The sequence below is a fragment of the Bufo gargarizans genome, chromosome 4 (genome assembly GCF_014858855.1).
Source record: "Bufo gargarizans isolate SCDJY-AF-19 chromosome 4, ASM1485885v1, whole genome shotgun sequence".
Classification (NCBI taxonomy): Eukaryota; Metazoa; Chordata; class Amphibia; order Anura; family Bufonidae; genus Bufo; species Bufo gargarizans.
This window is the reverse complement of record NC_058083.1, coordinates 125,426,945-125,444,671: the sequence shown is the minus strand read 5'-3', so window position 1 is coordinate 125,444,671 and position 17,727 is coordinate 125,426,945. Positions and strand designations below refer to the sequence as shown.

Here is a 17,727-nt window from a genome sequence, read left to right as displayed (position 1 = left end):
ACACCGAAAAAATAAATAAATAAAAACAGTGTCAATGAAGCCATTTTTTATCACCTTACATCACAAAAAGTGTAATACCAAGTGATCAAAAAGTCATACGTACCCCAAAATAGTACCAAATCGTCATCTCTTCCCACAAAAAATAAGACCCTACCGAAGACAATCGCCCCCAAAAAAAATATTGACTCTCAGAATATGGAGATACTAAAACATGATTTTTTTTTGTTTCAAAAATGCTTTTATTGTATAAAACTTGTATAAATAAAAAAATATATACATATTAGGTATAGCCGCATCCGTAAAACAACCTGCTGTATAAAAATATCACATGACCTAACCCCTCAGATGAACACCGGAAAAAATAAATAAAAACTGTGTCAAAAAGTCATTTTTTGTCATCTTACATCACAAAAGGTGTAATATCAAGCGATCAAAAAGTCATATGAACCCTAAAATAGTACCAATCAAACCGTCATCTCATCCCAAAAAATAAGCCCCTACATAAGACAGTAGCCCAAAAAATATAAAAACTATGGCTTCCATGGAGACACCAAAAATGCTTTATTAAGTAAAACTGAAACAAACAACCCAAAAAAGTTGTCATATTTGGTATTGTTGCGTCCATAACAAACTGCTCTATAAAAATAGCGCATAATCTAACCTGTGAGAAGAACACTGTAAAAAAACTAAAAATTGAAAACGGTGCAAAACTGCTATTTTTTTTTGCCTCGCAAAAAGTGTAATATAGAGCAACCAAAAATCATATGTACCCTAAAATAGTACCAACAAAACTGCCACCTTTGCCTCTAGTTTCCAAAATGGGGTCACTATTTCGGAGTTTCTACTTTAGGGGTGCATCAGGGGGTTTTCAAATGTGACATGGCAACTTAAAGTTATCCCAGTGAAATCTGCCCTACAAAATCCATACAGCGCTCTTTTTCTTCTGTGCCCTGCTGTGTGCCCATACAGCGGTTTACTATTACAAGTGGGGTGTTTCTGTAAACGACAGAATCAGGGTAATATTGAGTTATGTTTGGCCCCCTCCATGTGCCGGGCCCATAAGAGGTAATATACTTACCCCGCTCCCTGTGTCACTCCTGGTCCGCGCTCCACCGGTGCTGCCGATCCTGTACATGGATGAAAACATCCGGTGTCGGGGGGGAGCAGCCAATGGCAGGCAGGGACGGGAATGAGCCTCTCTAACATCGCCTGCCTGTTATTTCCCCCCCTCAACCCCCGACACCGGATGCTTTCATACGTGTACAAGGCCTTGTCTTGCTCAAAATTCTGATGCTGGGTAAAGTAAGGATGTTGCATAAGCAGCCGGACACAATGTCTTAATACTGCCCATTGTTAGGACTCTGTATGTAATAAGCTCATCACAGAATGTTCTTACATTTTCCAACATCAGGGCCTTGCATGCCCCAGGCTCTGCACACACAGTCCATAAGCTTGGCTAAGTCAGATCCTATATATGCTGCCTCACATAAGGGCTTGGCATTGACCTGTCTCAGCCCATTGCATGTGCTGGAATGTGTGCCCACTTTCAGACCATGGGCAGCATTAGTAGTAAGCACCACTTAACACCGCTGTTGGCACAGTTTCTGAAAAAAACTAAAAAAAACAAAGCAAATCTGTTTCAAACCTCCTGCAACCCCTTTAATTGTTCTTAATGAACCAGATCTATCTTGTAAACCCATTTAGAGAAACAGCTGAACATCCCAAGTGTTATCATTGAACAGAAGATGCGAATCTATGCCTTTATGTCTTTGCACAAGATTTTCCATGCTAATAATAGCCAACTTAAACCTTGTAATTTTGTCATTCACTTGATGTGCATTGGCTTGTTCCTGTGAGAAAAATGTGAGCAGGCAGTTTTGGTCACTAAACTGCATTGAAGCAACAAAAGTGCTCTAGGCTAAGCCACTACTCATCCAGTCCTGTACAAGTTGCTGCTATCACAAAGAAAATATGACAGTGACGTTCTAAATGTCACTGTTTGCCAGTTTAGGGACTGCTTACATGTAATAGAGACGCACTGGGAGTCTTTTAATAGCTTGTTGAAGTCGTAATAGGCTATATACTGTAAGATCGCCCAAAACAAATATTGAGAAGGAAGTTTAATTTTTCTTAGGTGATTGCATAAACCATGTGATCTTCAAAATTATGTTATGGGAACCAAATTCAGTACAGTCATCCATTTCTTCAGTGACATTCTTTAATTCCCTCTTTCTTTCATATCAGTATGTTTCTTCTACTTCTGAGCAGCCAATTCACCATTAACTCCTTAAGGATGCAGCCTAGTTTTGTTTTGTTTGTTTTCCGATCGCCGAATTTCAAAAGCCATAACTTTTTAATTTTTCCGTAAACATAGCTGTAAGAAAGCCATACTTTATTATTTGGGACAAGTTGTAATTTTAAATGTCAACATTTTGGGGTACTTCAGGTGAACTGTATAACCTATAACTAGAGATGAGCAAAGTATTGAAAATTTTGATTCAGCAGCTTTGCAAATGTTCCACAAGATATGTGATTCATAATGAATTAACGCTTCACCAATCGCTATAAATCAGGTATACACAGGGCACAGTGACACGGAGCTGCTGTGCTGCAGGCGGATGGCGGCCACGCACTCGTACTGTATAGCCAGTCTTCATTGCTAATGACCGCGCGGCACCTTTAAACAGAGGCTGTACCCTTTCTGCCAAACCCACCTCTCTCCTGCCCTACAGGTGGAAGCCCTCTTTCTGCCATCTGCTTTTCCTTCTTTTCCACATCATGTAATATTGATTAGAATATGTCATCAGGAACATCCAGCTCTTTCTGTCTCTGCATCTTGCTGATTTTCTAGGACATGGAGACTTTGAAGAATGATGTAAAAGCAGTAAAACCAGCAAAATATCAGGATGGTCATCATTAAGACTGGGCCCTAGTGTAGGGCGAGCATGCTCGGCCAAACACTAATTTTACTCGAGTGTGCTCAATACCGCGTGTGCTCAAACACGATGCTCAAGTCTCCTCCCCGCACGTTTGTTAGCTGCTACGCAGCCAATAAAAGTGCAGGTGATGGTGCTGCCATACACTGTAATGCCGTAGCCATGATGGCTACTGGCATTACAGTGATTGGCTGGCCGAAATGCATCATCGGGTGCTATATAGCACCCGATGACACGTGTTCGGCTCAGTCTTAGTCAGGGAGAGCTGGAGAGCAGAAGGGAGATATACTGTAGTGTAGGGAGTGAAATAGGAATATTTTATGTTTTATACTTGTTATAGACCCAAAAGTCCTTTTAAGGACTATTGTTGTGTGTGGCAGCAATATATATTTTTAGAGCAACCTGCGCTAAATTGCTAAAACTTGTTAGAGACCGAAAAGTCCTTTTAACCCCTTAAGGACTCTATTTCATCTTAAGGACTTGGCCATTTTTTGCAAATCTGACCAGTGTCACTTTAAGTGCTAATAACTTTAAAACGCTTTGACTTATCCAGGCCATTCTGAAATTGATTTTTCGTCAAATATTGTACTTCATGACACTGGCAAAATTAAGTTAAAAAAAAATCATTTTATTTATAAAAAAGTACCAAATTTACAAAAAAAATTCAAAACATTGCAAATTTCCAGGTTTCAATTTCTCTATTTCTATAATACATAGTAATACCTCCAAAAATAGTTATTACTTTACATTCCCCATATGTCTACTTCATGTTTGGATCAATTTGGGAATGATTTTATTTTTGTGGATGTTACAAGGCTTAGACGTTTAGAAGCAAATCTTGAAATTTTTCTGAAATTTTCAAAAACCCAATTTTTAGGGACCAGTTCAGGTCTGAAGTCACTTTGCAAGGCTTACATAATAGAAACCACCCAAAAATGACCCCATTCTATAAACTACACCCCTCAAGGTATTCAAAACTGATTTTACAAACTTTGTTAACCCTTTAGGTGTTCCACAAGAATGAATGGAAAATAGATACAATTTCAAAAATCACTTTTTTGGCAGATTTTCCATTTTAATCATTTTTTCCAGTTACAAAGCAACGGTTAACAGCCAAACCAAACTCAATATTTATGGCCCTGATTCTGTAGTTTACAGAAACACCCCATATGTAGTCGTAAACCGCTGTCCGGGAACACGGTAGGGCGCAGAAGGAAAGGAATGCCATACGTTTTTTGGAAGGCAGGTTTTGCTGGACTGGTTTTTTTGACACCATGTCCCATTTGAAGCCCCCCTGATGCACCCCTAGAGTAGAAACTCCATAAAGTGACCCCATTTTAGAAACTACACCCCTCATGGTATTCAAAACTGATTTTACAAAAATCGTTAACCCTTTAGGTGTTCCACAAGAGTTATTGGCAAATGGAGATGAAATTTCTGAATTTAAATTTTTGGGCAAATTTTCCATTTTAATCCATTTTTCCCAGTAACAAAGCAAGGGTTAAAAGCCAAACAAAACTTAATATTTATGGCCCTGATTCTGTAGTTTACAGAAACACCCCATATGTGGTCGTAAACCGCTGTACGGGCACACAGCATGGCGCAGAAGGAAAGGAATGCGATATGGTTTTTGGAAGGCAGGTTTTGCTGGACTGTTTTTTTTTTACATCATGTCCCATTTGAAGCCCCCCTGATGTGCCCCTAGAGTAGAAACTCCAAAAAAGTAACCCCATTTTAGAAACTACAGGATAGGGTGGCAGTATTATTGGTACTAGTTTAGGGTACAGATGATTTTTGGTTGCTCTATATTACACTTTTTGTGAGGCAAGGTAACAAGAAATAGCTGTTTTGGCACCGTTTTTATTTTTGGTTATTCACAACATTCATCAACAGGTTAGATCATGTGATATTTTTATAGACCAGGTTGTCACGGATGCGGCGATAGCCAATATGTATACTTTTTTTTATTTATGTAAGTTTTGCACAATGATTTCATTTTTGAAGCAAAAAAAATCATGTTTTAGTGTTTCCATAGTCTGAGAGCCATAATTTTTTCTGTTTTTTGGCGATTACCTTGGGTAGGGTATGATTTTTGCGGGATGAGATGACGGTTTAATTGGCACTATTTTGGGGTGCGTGTGACTTTTTGATCGCTTGCTATTACACTTTTTGTGATGTAAGGTGATCAAAAATAGTTTATTTAGCACAATTTTTATTTACATTTTTTTACGGTGTTCATCTGATGTGTTAGTTCATGTGATATTTTTATAGAGCCGGTCGATACGGACGCGGCGATACCTAATATGTATTAAAAAAAAATCCTATTTTTTACCAATTTTTTTAACTTTATTTGGGGAAAATGACGTTTTTGTTTATTTTTACTTGAAACTTTTAATTTTGGGGGGAAAAACTTTATTTTTCCAACTTTTTTTACCAAATTTTTTGTTCCACTTTGGGACTTCAACTTTTGGGGGTCTAATCGCTTTTACAATGCATTCCAATACTTCTGTATTGGAATGCATTGGCTGTATGAGTAATACAGTGTGTATTACTCATACAGCTTCCGGCCTGTGAGATCCAGGGGGATGGATCTCACAGGCTCTTCACCGGAAGGCAGCGCAGATGCATAAGGAAGGCATCGCGCTGCCTTCCATGCCATCGGGTCCCCCCTACAGCCGCATGGGGACCCGATGGCACGCCGGATAAGGTAAAACAGCGGACATCCAGTTCCGATTAACCCCCGCCGCGCCGCAATGAAATTTTTAAGTTAGGACGTGCCGGTACGCCCTGGGTCCTTAAGGACTCGGCAAACATGGCGTACCGGTACGTCCTACGTCCTTAAGGGGTTAAGGACTATAGTTGTATCTGGCAGCAATATATATTTTTAGCACAACCTGAGCTAAATAGCTTGCAATTGTTTGGCCGCTACAGACAGTGACATTATCTGGACAGCGACATTATCATTACAGAAAAGATCTGTGGCTGGAGGTATATTAGACGGTCATTGTATATCAATTTTGCTGCAGGCAAGTGGAGTACAGGCCCCAAACATTAGGCATTCACCGTACAGAAAACATCAAGTGATTATGTGGCTCGAGGTATATTACACGGTCATTGAATATCAGTTTTAATGCAAGCCAGTACAAATACATTTTATATACTTATGTTTAAAAGAACTAAAAATATAAAATTGGATTAAAAACATAGCTAACGAAATCCCCCCTCTTGTATATACTTATGTTTAAAAGAACTAAAAATATAAAATTGGATTTAAAACATAGCTAACGAAATCCCCCCTCTTGAAAAAATAAAAACTATGGTAATAGGTGAAATGCAATTAAACGTGGTCATCACAGGTGTTGAATTCCTCCGAGATCCATGCCTCATTCATTTTTAGAAATGTGAGGTAGTCCACACTGTCATGAGCTAGGCGAGTGCACTTATCAGTCACAATCCCCCCTGCTGCACTGAGGACGAGCAAAATGGTGCAATAACAGAAGGTCCTTGTGGAAAAATTGCTCCAAAAATTTCCAGCTGACAACGCTGGCTACAGAGTACGTAGTTCCTTGGCCAACCAAGGAGGGGAGATGGGGGGAACACACAGCAGTTCCAACAGAGGCAGGGCAACACTCTTCAAGGCCTGGGACAGTTTAATGACACCCTGCCAGCACCCTCAACCTGATATGCGGCCTAGTGTCGCAAGGAGGGAAACATTTTGGAATATGGTGAAGAAGTACGTAGCAGACCGTGTCAGCGTCCTCAGTGATCCCTGTGTGCCTTACAACTATTGAGTGTCCAAGCTTGACACGTGGCACAAACTAGCGATCTATGCCTTGGAGGTGCTGACCTGCCCCGCCGCCAGCGCTTTGTCAGATCGTGTATTAAGTGCTGCTGGAGGCATAATAATTGATAAGTGCATCCGCCTGTCAACTGAAAATGCTGACTGGTTGACTTCTAAAAATGAAAAAGGCCTGGATTGCGCCTGACTCCTCTTCTCCACCAGAGGAAAGTGGCTGAACATAAAGGCACTCTAAATATGGCTTTTATGGTGTATTGAATAAACTATATTCCCATGCACCCCTTCCACTACTAAAAAGGGTATATGGTTCAATCTCCCTTTTCTCGTCCTCCTCTTCCTCCTCCATCAACATGCTGGCCTTGCTCCTAATATTTTAGAGGGTCAGCTCAGCCGCAGGCTCTCGCCCATAATGTTTTTGATGGTCATCAGCAGGTCCTCGCCCATAATGTTTTTGATGGTCATCAGCAGGTCCTCGCCCATAATGTTTTTGAGGGTCACCAGCAGGCCCTCGCCCATAATGTTTTAGAGGGTCACTAGTAGGCCCTTGTTCTTAATGTTTTAGAGAGGGTCACCAGCAGGCCCTCAACCATAATGTTTTTGAGAGTCACCAGCAGGCACTCGCCCCTAATGTTTTATATGGTCAGCTCAGCAGCAGACCCTCACCCCTGATGTTTTAGATGGTCAGATCAGCAGCCGACCCTCGCCACTAATGTTTTAGAGGGTCACCAGCAGGCCCTTGCTCCTAATGTTTTAGAGGGTCACCAATAGGCCCTTGTTCTTAATGTTTTAGAGGGTCACCTGCAGGCCCTCACCTATAATGTTTTTGAGGGTCACCAGCAGGCCCTCAACCAAAATGTTTTAAAGGGTCAGCTCAGCAGCAAACCCTCACCCCTACATTTTTAGATGGTGAGCTCAACAGCAGGCCCTCACCCACAAAATTTTTTAGATGGTCAGCTCGGCAGCAGGCCCTCGCCCACAATTTTTTTTAGATGTTAAGCTCGGCAGCAGGCCCTTGCCCATAATGTTTTAAATGGTGAGCTCAGCAGCAGGCCCTCACCCACAAAACTTTTTAGATGGTCAGCTCGGCAGCAGGCCCTCACCCACAACATTTTTTAGATGTTGAGCTCGGCAGCAGGCCCTCGCCCACAATTTTTTAAAGATGTTGAGCTCGGCAGCAGGCCCTCACCCATAATGTTTAAGATGGTCACCTTGGCAGCAGGCCCTCGCCCACAAAACTTTTTAGATGGTCAGCTCGGCAGCAGGCCCTCACCCACAACATTTTTTTACCCCTAATGTTTTATATGGTCAGCTCAGCAGCAGACCCTCACCCCTGATGTTTTAGATGGTCAGATCAGCAGCAGGCCCTCGCCACTAATGTTTTAGAGGGTTACCAGCAGGCCCTTGCTCCTAATCGTTTTGAGGGTCACCAGCAGGCCATCAATCATAATTTTTCAAGGGTGTGTATGATTTATGTGTAAAAAAGGGTGTATTGTAGTGTCGGTTCCTTATAATTTTTTGCAGCCCTTTCTCTTAGTGCATATGCTTTATGAGTGTAGGAGTCCCACTACCTGAACAATTGTACCACAATGTGAATGAGGCCCTCCTTTATGTGATATACAGGTTGTATCGGAATGCCTCTTCCTTGTAATTTTTGGCAGCACTTGCACTTTATATACAAGTAAATATATGGGAAAGAATGTTTCCTAACAGATTTTCCTCTAAAATCGATGTTATCTTCGTTTTGGTGCGTATTATTGTCAGTCTGTAAAAGTGGAGTACTACGCAGACACATCGTTCCCAGGAGTCCAAGATGCATCCAGACATACTCCCCTTGCTGTTCCGGAACCATTTCAATGATGTTTCCATAAATTTCTGACCTTTTCCTATGAACCAGACACCCTCCCCTCTTCAGAGCAGGGGGTGCCTGGTTTAATGCTCGGGCTCTCCCATTGACTTCCATTGTGCTCTGGTGCTCGGTAGAGTACCCAAGCATCCCGAGGTGTTCTACTTGAGCACCTGAGCACTTTGGTGCTCAACCAACACTACTGGGACCCCCTTTATTATTCTGGCACAAGAATAATAATGGCTTCTATCTTATTGGTATTGAATTACATTACAGATGATGAAATAAATAAAAAAAACGGATGCAGTATAAATCTCTCTACAATCTCCCTACACTTTCCTTACACTCTCCCTACACTCTCCCTCTCCAATATTCTTCTATTAACATTTTTCAGCAACACTGTCCCTAGTGCATGAGCGCTTGCAACATCTCTCCCTATGCTCAGCTCACAGGAAAATGACGGAGACCACTCAGGATGAAGGCTTTATAGGGCTGTGATATCACAGGAGATGGCTATCTGCTAAATTAGCTGGCTGCATGGCATTTTGAGTGATCTTGCATTCTCAGGCTTGTCTTCTGTAACACGTGCAGCCACCATTTTTGGAAAGTCTGATTCATTACCATATAGCATGAGGAAATTTGTATTTGTTGCAAATCAGTTTTCCGAAACTTCAGACCAAATTCCGCTTTGAATGCTTTGCTTTGCTCAACAATACCTATAACTATAAATAAACATTTTTTTTCGGTAGGGGGGCAACAGTATGCTTTAACATTCAGTTTTAAAGTATCTTATTCAATAACATTTAACCATCCACCACAGCAAGGTGACCTCAGTCTAGATGGGAAACTATGTAATACTTATTTCTATGCCTTATGGGCATCTAAATTCAAGAAGCAACATATATACTGTGCACATTACAATTGTTACCGCTCTGGGCCAGCAGGCAATTACTTGTTGCCTTGTTCTATGCCAAAAGACCTGTAATGAGCAGGGAGGGCACACTCAGCTATACATCACACTAAGTAAAAAACACCACTGGGAAGGATGGGTCAATAATAGAGCAAGCCACATGGAGTATACTGCAAGTATATACTGCAAAAACAAACAATAGAAGTGAAAGTAATCCGTACATCCCGCACGATAAAGTAAATATGCAGGTGCATGTGGCCATATTTGAAAAGGAAAGCAGAATGTATGAACACACTATAAACGTAAAGTATATGGTCTATATATAAACTGTCATATTTTCTATGCATATAAACGTGGGGTGATTAGCAAATATATTTTGATAAAAATATCTGTACCCATCCATTACAGCAAGGTGAGATGCTCATTGGAGGTCTGCTGGCATGGAGTGAGGTATCAAGTTGTGGCCTGCTGGCCCAGAGAGGGAACAATTTAAGGAGACACAATATATATGTGGGTTCTGCTCTCCTTGAATTTAAATGTTCATACAACATAGCGATATGTATTAAATTGAGTAGTTCACCTTGCTATGGTGGATGGGCACAGATACTGTATTTTTTGTCAAAATATATTTATAAGAAAATATAGCTATTCATTCTCCTTGAAGGTATTCTCCCCACCATAAAACATTTAAAAATATAGTTTAGTCTTCACACTGGCTTTGGTGTATAGACTAGGTCAGATGAGCAGAGTTATCTTATGTTTAGAGGCTGAGAGATTTAGGACCCTGTCACCTTTCCTGACATGTCTGTTTTAGTAACAGTCTGCAGTAAAGATACAGCTGGGTGTTGCCAGTTGGGGGTGTGTCTCTGCGCAGATTGACTCTGTCCAATGAGCACTGCCTGTATCACACTGTGTAGGGACACTCCCCCCCCCCCCCCCCCAAGTGGTAACATTCATCTGAACATCTGAACCTTTACTGAAAACTGCTGGCTATTCATTCATACCCTACTAGTAGAAATTATGTGGTGAAAAATAGAAACATAAGAAAAATTCAGCTCCAGTACCAGAGAATGCTCTGTTGGGCCAGGTTCTGAAGCCATAGTGGGCCTCAAAGGTCCAGGAGGAAAATCCAATTTGGAACTGCCTTTAGTAATAATCACTTTCCACTAGGGTCTATTTCTTTGATTCAAACCTATTAGATTTTATTGATGATATATAGGTGAGAGGCCCTGAGAATACTTTTCTCAGAAGGGCCAAAGTCTGACACTGCCTGAACTGGTATTATATGGGGAATGAAGGTAGAAATTAAAACAGACATGTCAGGAGTGGTGACAGGTCCTCTTTAATGACATCTCTATTATACTGCTGTTGGCCACAATTGCCAAGAAAGTAAAGCTATACATCATACATAGGTAAGGATGTATACATCCCTAGACACTATATAGAAGTCCACAGACATAAGATTTTGATTGACTCAATGCAGCTCATCTATTGCCCATGGAATAATTTGTACATTGTACAAAGTGGTAAATGTTCAGCCAATTTCAGCCAATTATGGAATAAGCTAGTACTTTCAGTACACTTGTACTTCCAATGGATTTTCTGTAGAGAGAAGTTTGCCATGGGCAATAAATAGCTTCAACATTTAAAAAGAACAAACATATTTCTTCTTGCCATACTTATAGTACCTTGAACTAACTGGGGCACATAAGTGAATGTAGAATTTCCAGTGCTTCCGATTGCAATATCAGGCTCTAGGAACCCAATGCAGTAGTACATTTTTTAGAGCAGGTTTGAATTATTATTATTATTATTATTATTATTATTATTACAATATACTGTAAAACTAATAAAACAATGATGCAACCATGGCTAAATATTTAATTTAATCCAGTTTTCTAAATTGAACTTATGTGCCATAAACTGGTAGTGGGATATGACAGATGTTCCCTAGCATACTGTAAATAAGGGAGAGTTCATTGAAGCAAAATCAGTTTATTTTTTCTGAGTACAGTCAAGGTTGGTCTACATATAGAAAATGATGAAATATTAGCTCATCACTTATTTAGCCCATTGGTCTCATTTTTTTTTAGTTAGCACAAATTCTACAGAGACATTTTGTACTGGAAATTTTAAATTACAAAAAAGTCCAGTCTAGTTGCAATAGCTGCATTGGATCTATGACTTTTTTCATGTACAACACAGTTAAAGTTAAATTGCCACCATGTAGCTGTAGCTTAAAGTGTTTAACACCACTAGAGATGAGGTGACATTTATGCAGAATAATGGTTGTGTTCCTTTCGAAAAGTTTCCAGCAATTACTGATTAGATATGTCATTATATAATCATATATTAATATAACCTTATTCAGAATAAACACAATCCTATTCCAATACCGCCTCTATTGCCTCATTTAAAGGGTTATGCAGGGGTTTTAAAATGATCATCAGGATAGGTGTAATTACAGGTACTCACTCTATTCACTTGAAGGCTTGTAATTATACTATGCCTGCTGAAAGGGAGGCAATGCGTAGCGTAATGAAGAGGAAGAAGCGCTCTTATCAGAGTGTTGGGTGCTGGGTGTTGGAGCCTGCCATTCAGAAATTGATAACCTATCCTCCATAACCCCATTAATCAACTGGCAAAATCCAGTGTATCTCCCTCTTACAAAGTAACTTAAATCTAGAAAGAGATGCACCTATTTGTTCCAATAGGGTGATTTTTATTAATTCCAGATCGCTCTGATGGCACATTATAATTGACATAGCAATTTTTTATTTTATACCTATGATTATTAACCCTTTTCCCTAATGCCTGTGTGGTCCTTCCTACATATTAAAGACCACACGGACAATCCAATATGTATATCACATATTCTCTTCTACAATTAAGTTGTTTTATGCAGAACTTCTCCCTTGTTAATGCTTACCCCTTCCTTACTCCTTAATGTGCAATGTTTTTACAGCATTTACACCTAGCGTGCACGCACCTATAGACCCGTAACGTCTCCCCCATGTTTATGTTCTTATTATTTTTTCAAATCTTAATTTAGAGTAAGGCCACATGCACACAAATTGTGGATCAGCAGATTATGCATACTATCCATGTTGCAGCTGTACTGTTTCGGGCGCATTGACATTAATGGTTCCCATGGACCCCATGGTTCGCATTTTGTGGACAAATATAGGACATGTTCTATCGTTTTGTGAAACCGACATATGGATGTGGAAAGCACACAGATAATCAATGTGCTTTCCTCATCCATACATATGTCTGTTCCGCAAAAAGCAGACCATGGACCCAGTGAAGTCAATGGGTTCGCACATGGACAACATCTGTATTTTGTAGATCTGTGATTCTTTTAAAGCTTCAGACCTTTTAAAAATCAGCCAAGGATTGTTATCTTTTTTCATTCTTCAGGAATGGATCGTTTCTTACTTGCCCATAGTTACTATTATATCCAATAATAAATAATAATCCAACTTTTTATTTTTGTTTTTCACTTCTATCCCTTTTGTATCTTTATCTTTTTTTCCCAAACATTGTCTTTTATTTTTTTCTTGCTTTCAATATCATCCCTTCTATAATGGCTTTGGTGTATTTTGTCTCTTTTAATCTTCTAGAGCCAGCACCCTTCCTAAGCTGTGTTCAAGGCATCACACTAAACCATCCAGAATCCTACTCCATACTGATGTGGGGCAACTTGAAACAGCTGTCAACAGATGGATATTTGGCTTGTTTATTTTCCTTTGTCATGTTCCAAGTCCTGTTTAAAAAAAATTGACTTTGACTCATAGGGAGCCACTTCCAGAAGGTGGCGCTAGTGGGATGGTTCTATTTTCCTGGGGGACACCTCTTTGCATACTGCTGTTATTTTTGCCTGTTTCTCAAAATCCACTTCCTGAAAACAATTTCTCCTAATTCTCAACATTTGTCCAAAGGGCATAAGTCCATCAAGTTTAACTAAGGGATAGGTGGGGATGCAAATCCCAGAAGGAAATGATAATCAGATTTCTACACGTTTTCATAAGCATTAATGTTGTTTACTTTTAGGAATTCATCTAAATCCTATTTCATTCCTTAACATTTTATTAGTAGTGCATTGTGGATACACTAAAGATGAGATGATCACTGAAGATATGCCACATTCAGATACTTCCAAGCAAATTTTACATGCTAATTGGAAAAGTCAAATTGGTGGTGGCTGCTCTCTATGTAGCTATATGGTGTGGTGCTGCAAATCCAGAGAGAGGACACCCTACCTCTCGGAAGTAGATAAAGTTTAAAAAAGAGTGTGAGGACGAGCACTCTCACAATTGGCATACATTTATTGAGAAACTGATACAATTAGTTAGCTAAAATAAATAAAACAATAATACAATAAAATAATGTACATATATTCAAATGACCACAATGGGATGTTCAATGATCTCAAGCAATTTGGCAATCTCTATCAGTCCTGTGAGAAAATAATGAAAAGGCCTGGTATGGCCTGATATCCACAAGAGTTCAAACAAAAGCCCCAAGAGATGACACTATTAAAGGTGTAGCTCCACAGATTTTGGTGATGTACCAATATAGCAGATGATAGCAGATGATAGTCCCGTCACATATGTTGGTATTGTTGACAGATGAGAGTAAACTTATCAGCTTTACAATTGTCGGCTTTACAGCCGCTTACCTCCCCTTCGTATACCCCTTCTGTCCTGCGGTTTGCTTCAGACTGGGTAAATGGGGCTCGTCGAATACGGCTTGTCCCGTTGTTGTGTTTGGTGGCCGGGCTTACCGACTGCCGGTCGCTTACCTCCAAAATCTTATGGTACGGAGCGGGCGTGAGGAGCCCCCGGATGGTAAAGGGCTGACGTCTCACGTGGTTCTGTTTGGTGTCCGCGTTTGATACTTGCGGGGTACGGTTTACGTCACTTCCTGTGACGTGTTCTATCTAGTACATCCGATACCTCCAAGTTGTAATTTTCGGATATCAAAAGGTATAGTACCAAAATTCGATTTGCATGGCCATGCAATTGAAGAAATGCCGACAGGTATATGGCGCAATCCCAGACGCGTTTCGGGAGTTATCACACTCCCTTCCTCAGTGGTTGCGCCATACCTGTCTCGGACCAACTTTTATACTTCCCCAGGTCACCTTCAAAACCTGGAACGGACTTCTGGATATCGTTATTACGTTTCTGTACACTTTGATATTGGGGCTTCTGATTTTCACAGTCTGGTATTTATTTGCTGTGTCTTTTGTTGACATCATCCGATTTTAAAGGTCGGTAAAGGTATAATATCCTTTCAATTATTTAAACATAATATACATTTTCTCACTATAATAAATATGAGACTAATGCCACATCATCCCATTTGAAGCCATAGATAGTAATGGAAACTTGTACTGCCTACTTCGTTTCCTACATTAGATACAATGTATAAAATATATAAAAATAGGTTATATCTATAAAATGTATCCATGAAATAAAATATATCAATAATATCGATATAACAATAATACAGATATAGATGGTGGATATTTAATACGATATGATTTTGGATATCGATGGCGGGTACATAATAGCCACAATTTCACCGATAATGGCAACACTAATAAAAGATCTCCAGTTCTAGGGAGGCCACTGGTCACAAAATGGTTTAACCCATTGTCATCCAGTAAATGAGAATACCCTTACAAAAAACCAAAAAGTTCCAACTCTGAGTTTAGGCCTGATGGTAACAGACTACCAAACTCATATATTTTTCGGGACTCCCTCCTAGACATTTGCTTAATATAATTGCCTCCTCTCCAGTATTGGTCTACCTTTTCCAGCGCCGTAAAGACGAGACTGGCCGGATCACTGTTATGGACCTCCTTATAATGTTTAGACAAAGAATGTTTGTCGTAGCCCTTCTTGATGTTAGATATATGCTCGGCCAGTCTCGTCTTTAATAACCGTTTTGTTCTGCCTATATATTGTCTATTGCACGGGCACTGGACCAGGTAGACCACACCGGTAGAGTTGCATGTGAGGCAATCTTTAATGTCCCAAACAAACGTATTCTGTGTAGAGGGGACTGTGATGGTCTTGCGGGGTTTATTATTAATTTTACATGCGGTACACTTGCCGCATTTAAAAAAACCTTTTAGATCCATCCAGGTTCCCATCAATGTTCTTTTTTTATCTCTATATTTCACGGAGGGGGCTATTGTAATATCCAAATTAGGTGCCCTAGTGAATATGACCTTTGGAGATGTGGGTAAAAGATGACCTATCACCCTATCACTCAGTATGTGGTGCCAATGTGCCTTTACTACTTGCTGTATTTTCCTGTGGTTATCATTAAAAGGGAGAATAATTCTGTTGCTAATCTCATCACCTATCTGGGATGTTTGGGATGTTTGGGACATTTTACTCTTGATATCCATTTGATTAACAAAAAAGGTTTGTCTGTCCAGTTTCCTGACCTTTTCCAATGCTTTTTTTACTATTTCATCCGGATAGTCTTTATCCCGGAATAGCTGACACATTCCAGCCGCCTCCTCCTCAAAACGCAGATCTTCCGTACAATTCCTCCTGACCCTCCGCAACTGGCCAGTAGGGATATTGTCAAGCCATCTTGGGAGGTGGCAGCTGGAATATTGAATAAAGCTATTTCTATTCGTTGGCTTGAAAAAGGTATGGCAGACAAACCGATTGTTTTGTCTTCTAATCACCAGGTCAAGGAATTCGGTCTCCTCCTTGACCATGGCGTTGAAGACCAGATTCAATTGATTATCATTGATCTCCTTCAAAAAGAGATCAAGAGCTTCTTTTCCACCCTTCCAAATGAACACCACATCATCAATGTAGCGACGCCATAGGGCCAGGTCCTGCCCCCAGCCTGGGTCTGATGACTTGATATTCCCACTCTGCCAGGAATAGGTTGGCATAGCTGGGGGCAAACCTGGTCCCCATGGCAGTCCCACACTTCTGCAGGTAATATACACCCTCAAAACAAAAGTAATTGTGGTTGAGGATGTATCTTATACCATCAATGATAAACTGGATATGGGTTTCCTCCAACTCTCCCTCTCTTTCCATCTGTTGTTGCACTGCGGTCAATCCCTGTTGGTGATCAATAGATGTATAGAGGGATTGTATATCCAGGGTCCCCATGATCCACTCTGGTTGGGCATCCAGAGATTCTAAGGTCTGGATAATATGAGTAGTATCTCTTATATATGACCTCGTTCTTTTTACTATAGGTTGCAACTGTGTATCATATATCTGGACAAATTCGATGTAATTGACTCAATACCCGAAACTATCGGTCTGCCCGGAGGGTTTTCGAGATCTTTATGAATCTTGGGCAGACAGTAGAAGACCGGAAGTCTTCCCTGTGTGCCCAAGATAAATTCGCAATTCCTGTTGAGATATCAATTTCTGCTCCAGGCCCTGTATACAATAGTCTTTCAACTCTCTATCGAATTCCTTCAGGGGGTCATTTTTTAGTTTCTTATATGTTTTCTCATCCCCAAGTTGCCTAAGACACTCGCTGTTATATTTCGTGGTGTCCAATATGACCACAGCTCCCCCCTTATCCGCTGGGCGTATAGTAATTGATTCTTTCCTCTGGAGAGATTTTAACGCTAAAAATTCTTGTTTTGTTAGATTATCTCGATAGGTGGGTTTAGTTTTAAGTTTTCTTATGTCTTCCTCCACATTTTTTTTAAACACTGCCATTTCTCGGCTTATTTCGTTCCTTGGGAACATGGTAGATTTCTTTTTGAGGCCCGAACCGGCCCTTACAGGGTCTTTTTGTGTGAAATTTGTTCCACCCATTGTTTGGACTTCATTTCTTACTATCGGATTCTTTAAGAAATGTTTCTTGAGACAGATACTTCTAATATATTTTTGTATACCTATATATGTTGCAAATTTATCAATCTTTTTAGTAGGGGCAAATTTCAAACCCTTTTCTAATAGTTTAGCTTGCGCTATGGTGAGTGTAACAGAACTTAAATTAATAACTGATGTTGAATTCCCTATCTGTGTCTCGTGTGTGATGGCTCTTTTCCTCTTGCTCCTTCTCGTCTTTCGGGTTCGTCTGTGTATCTGTGATAATTGTGTCTTAGGTTTTCCCCGTGATTTGTTGTGGATTGTGATTGATATTTCTTTCTTTGTGCGTTGTGATACTGGTTGGTGTTCTGTTGTGTGTAATGATATCTCTGTCTCAAATTGTATTGGTGTTTGTGTAACTC

General features: G+C 40.2%; 1 protein-coding gene across 1 annotated transcript in view; it reads left to right on the top strand.

The window, feature by feature from the left end:
• AGTR1 (angiotensin II receptor type 1) overlaps window positions 1-13,741 on the top strand; it is a 150,698-nt gene extending 136,957 nt beyond the window's left edge. The window contains exon 5 of the transcript XR_006388760.1: window positions 13,112-13,741. The gene's annotated coding sequence lies outside the window, so the exon portion shown is untranslated. The remainder of the gene's footprint in view (window positions 1-13,111) is intronic.
• The last annotated feature ends 3,986 nt before the right edge of the window (window positions 13,742-17,727 follow it).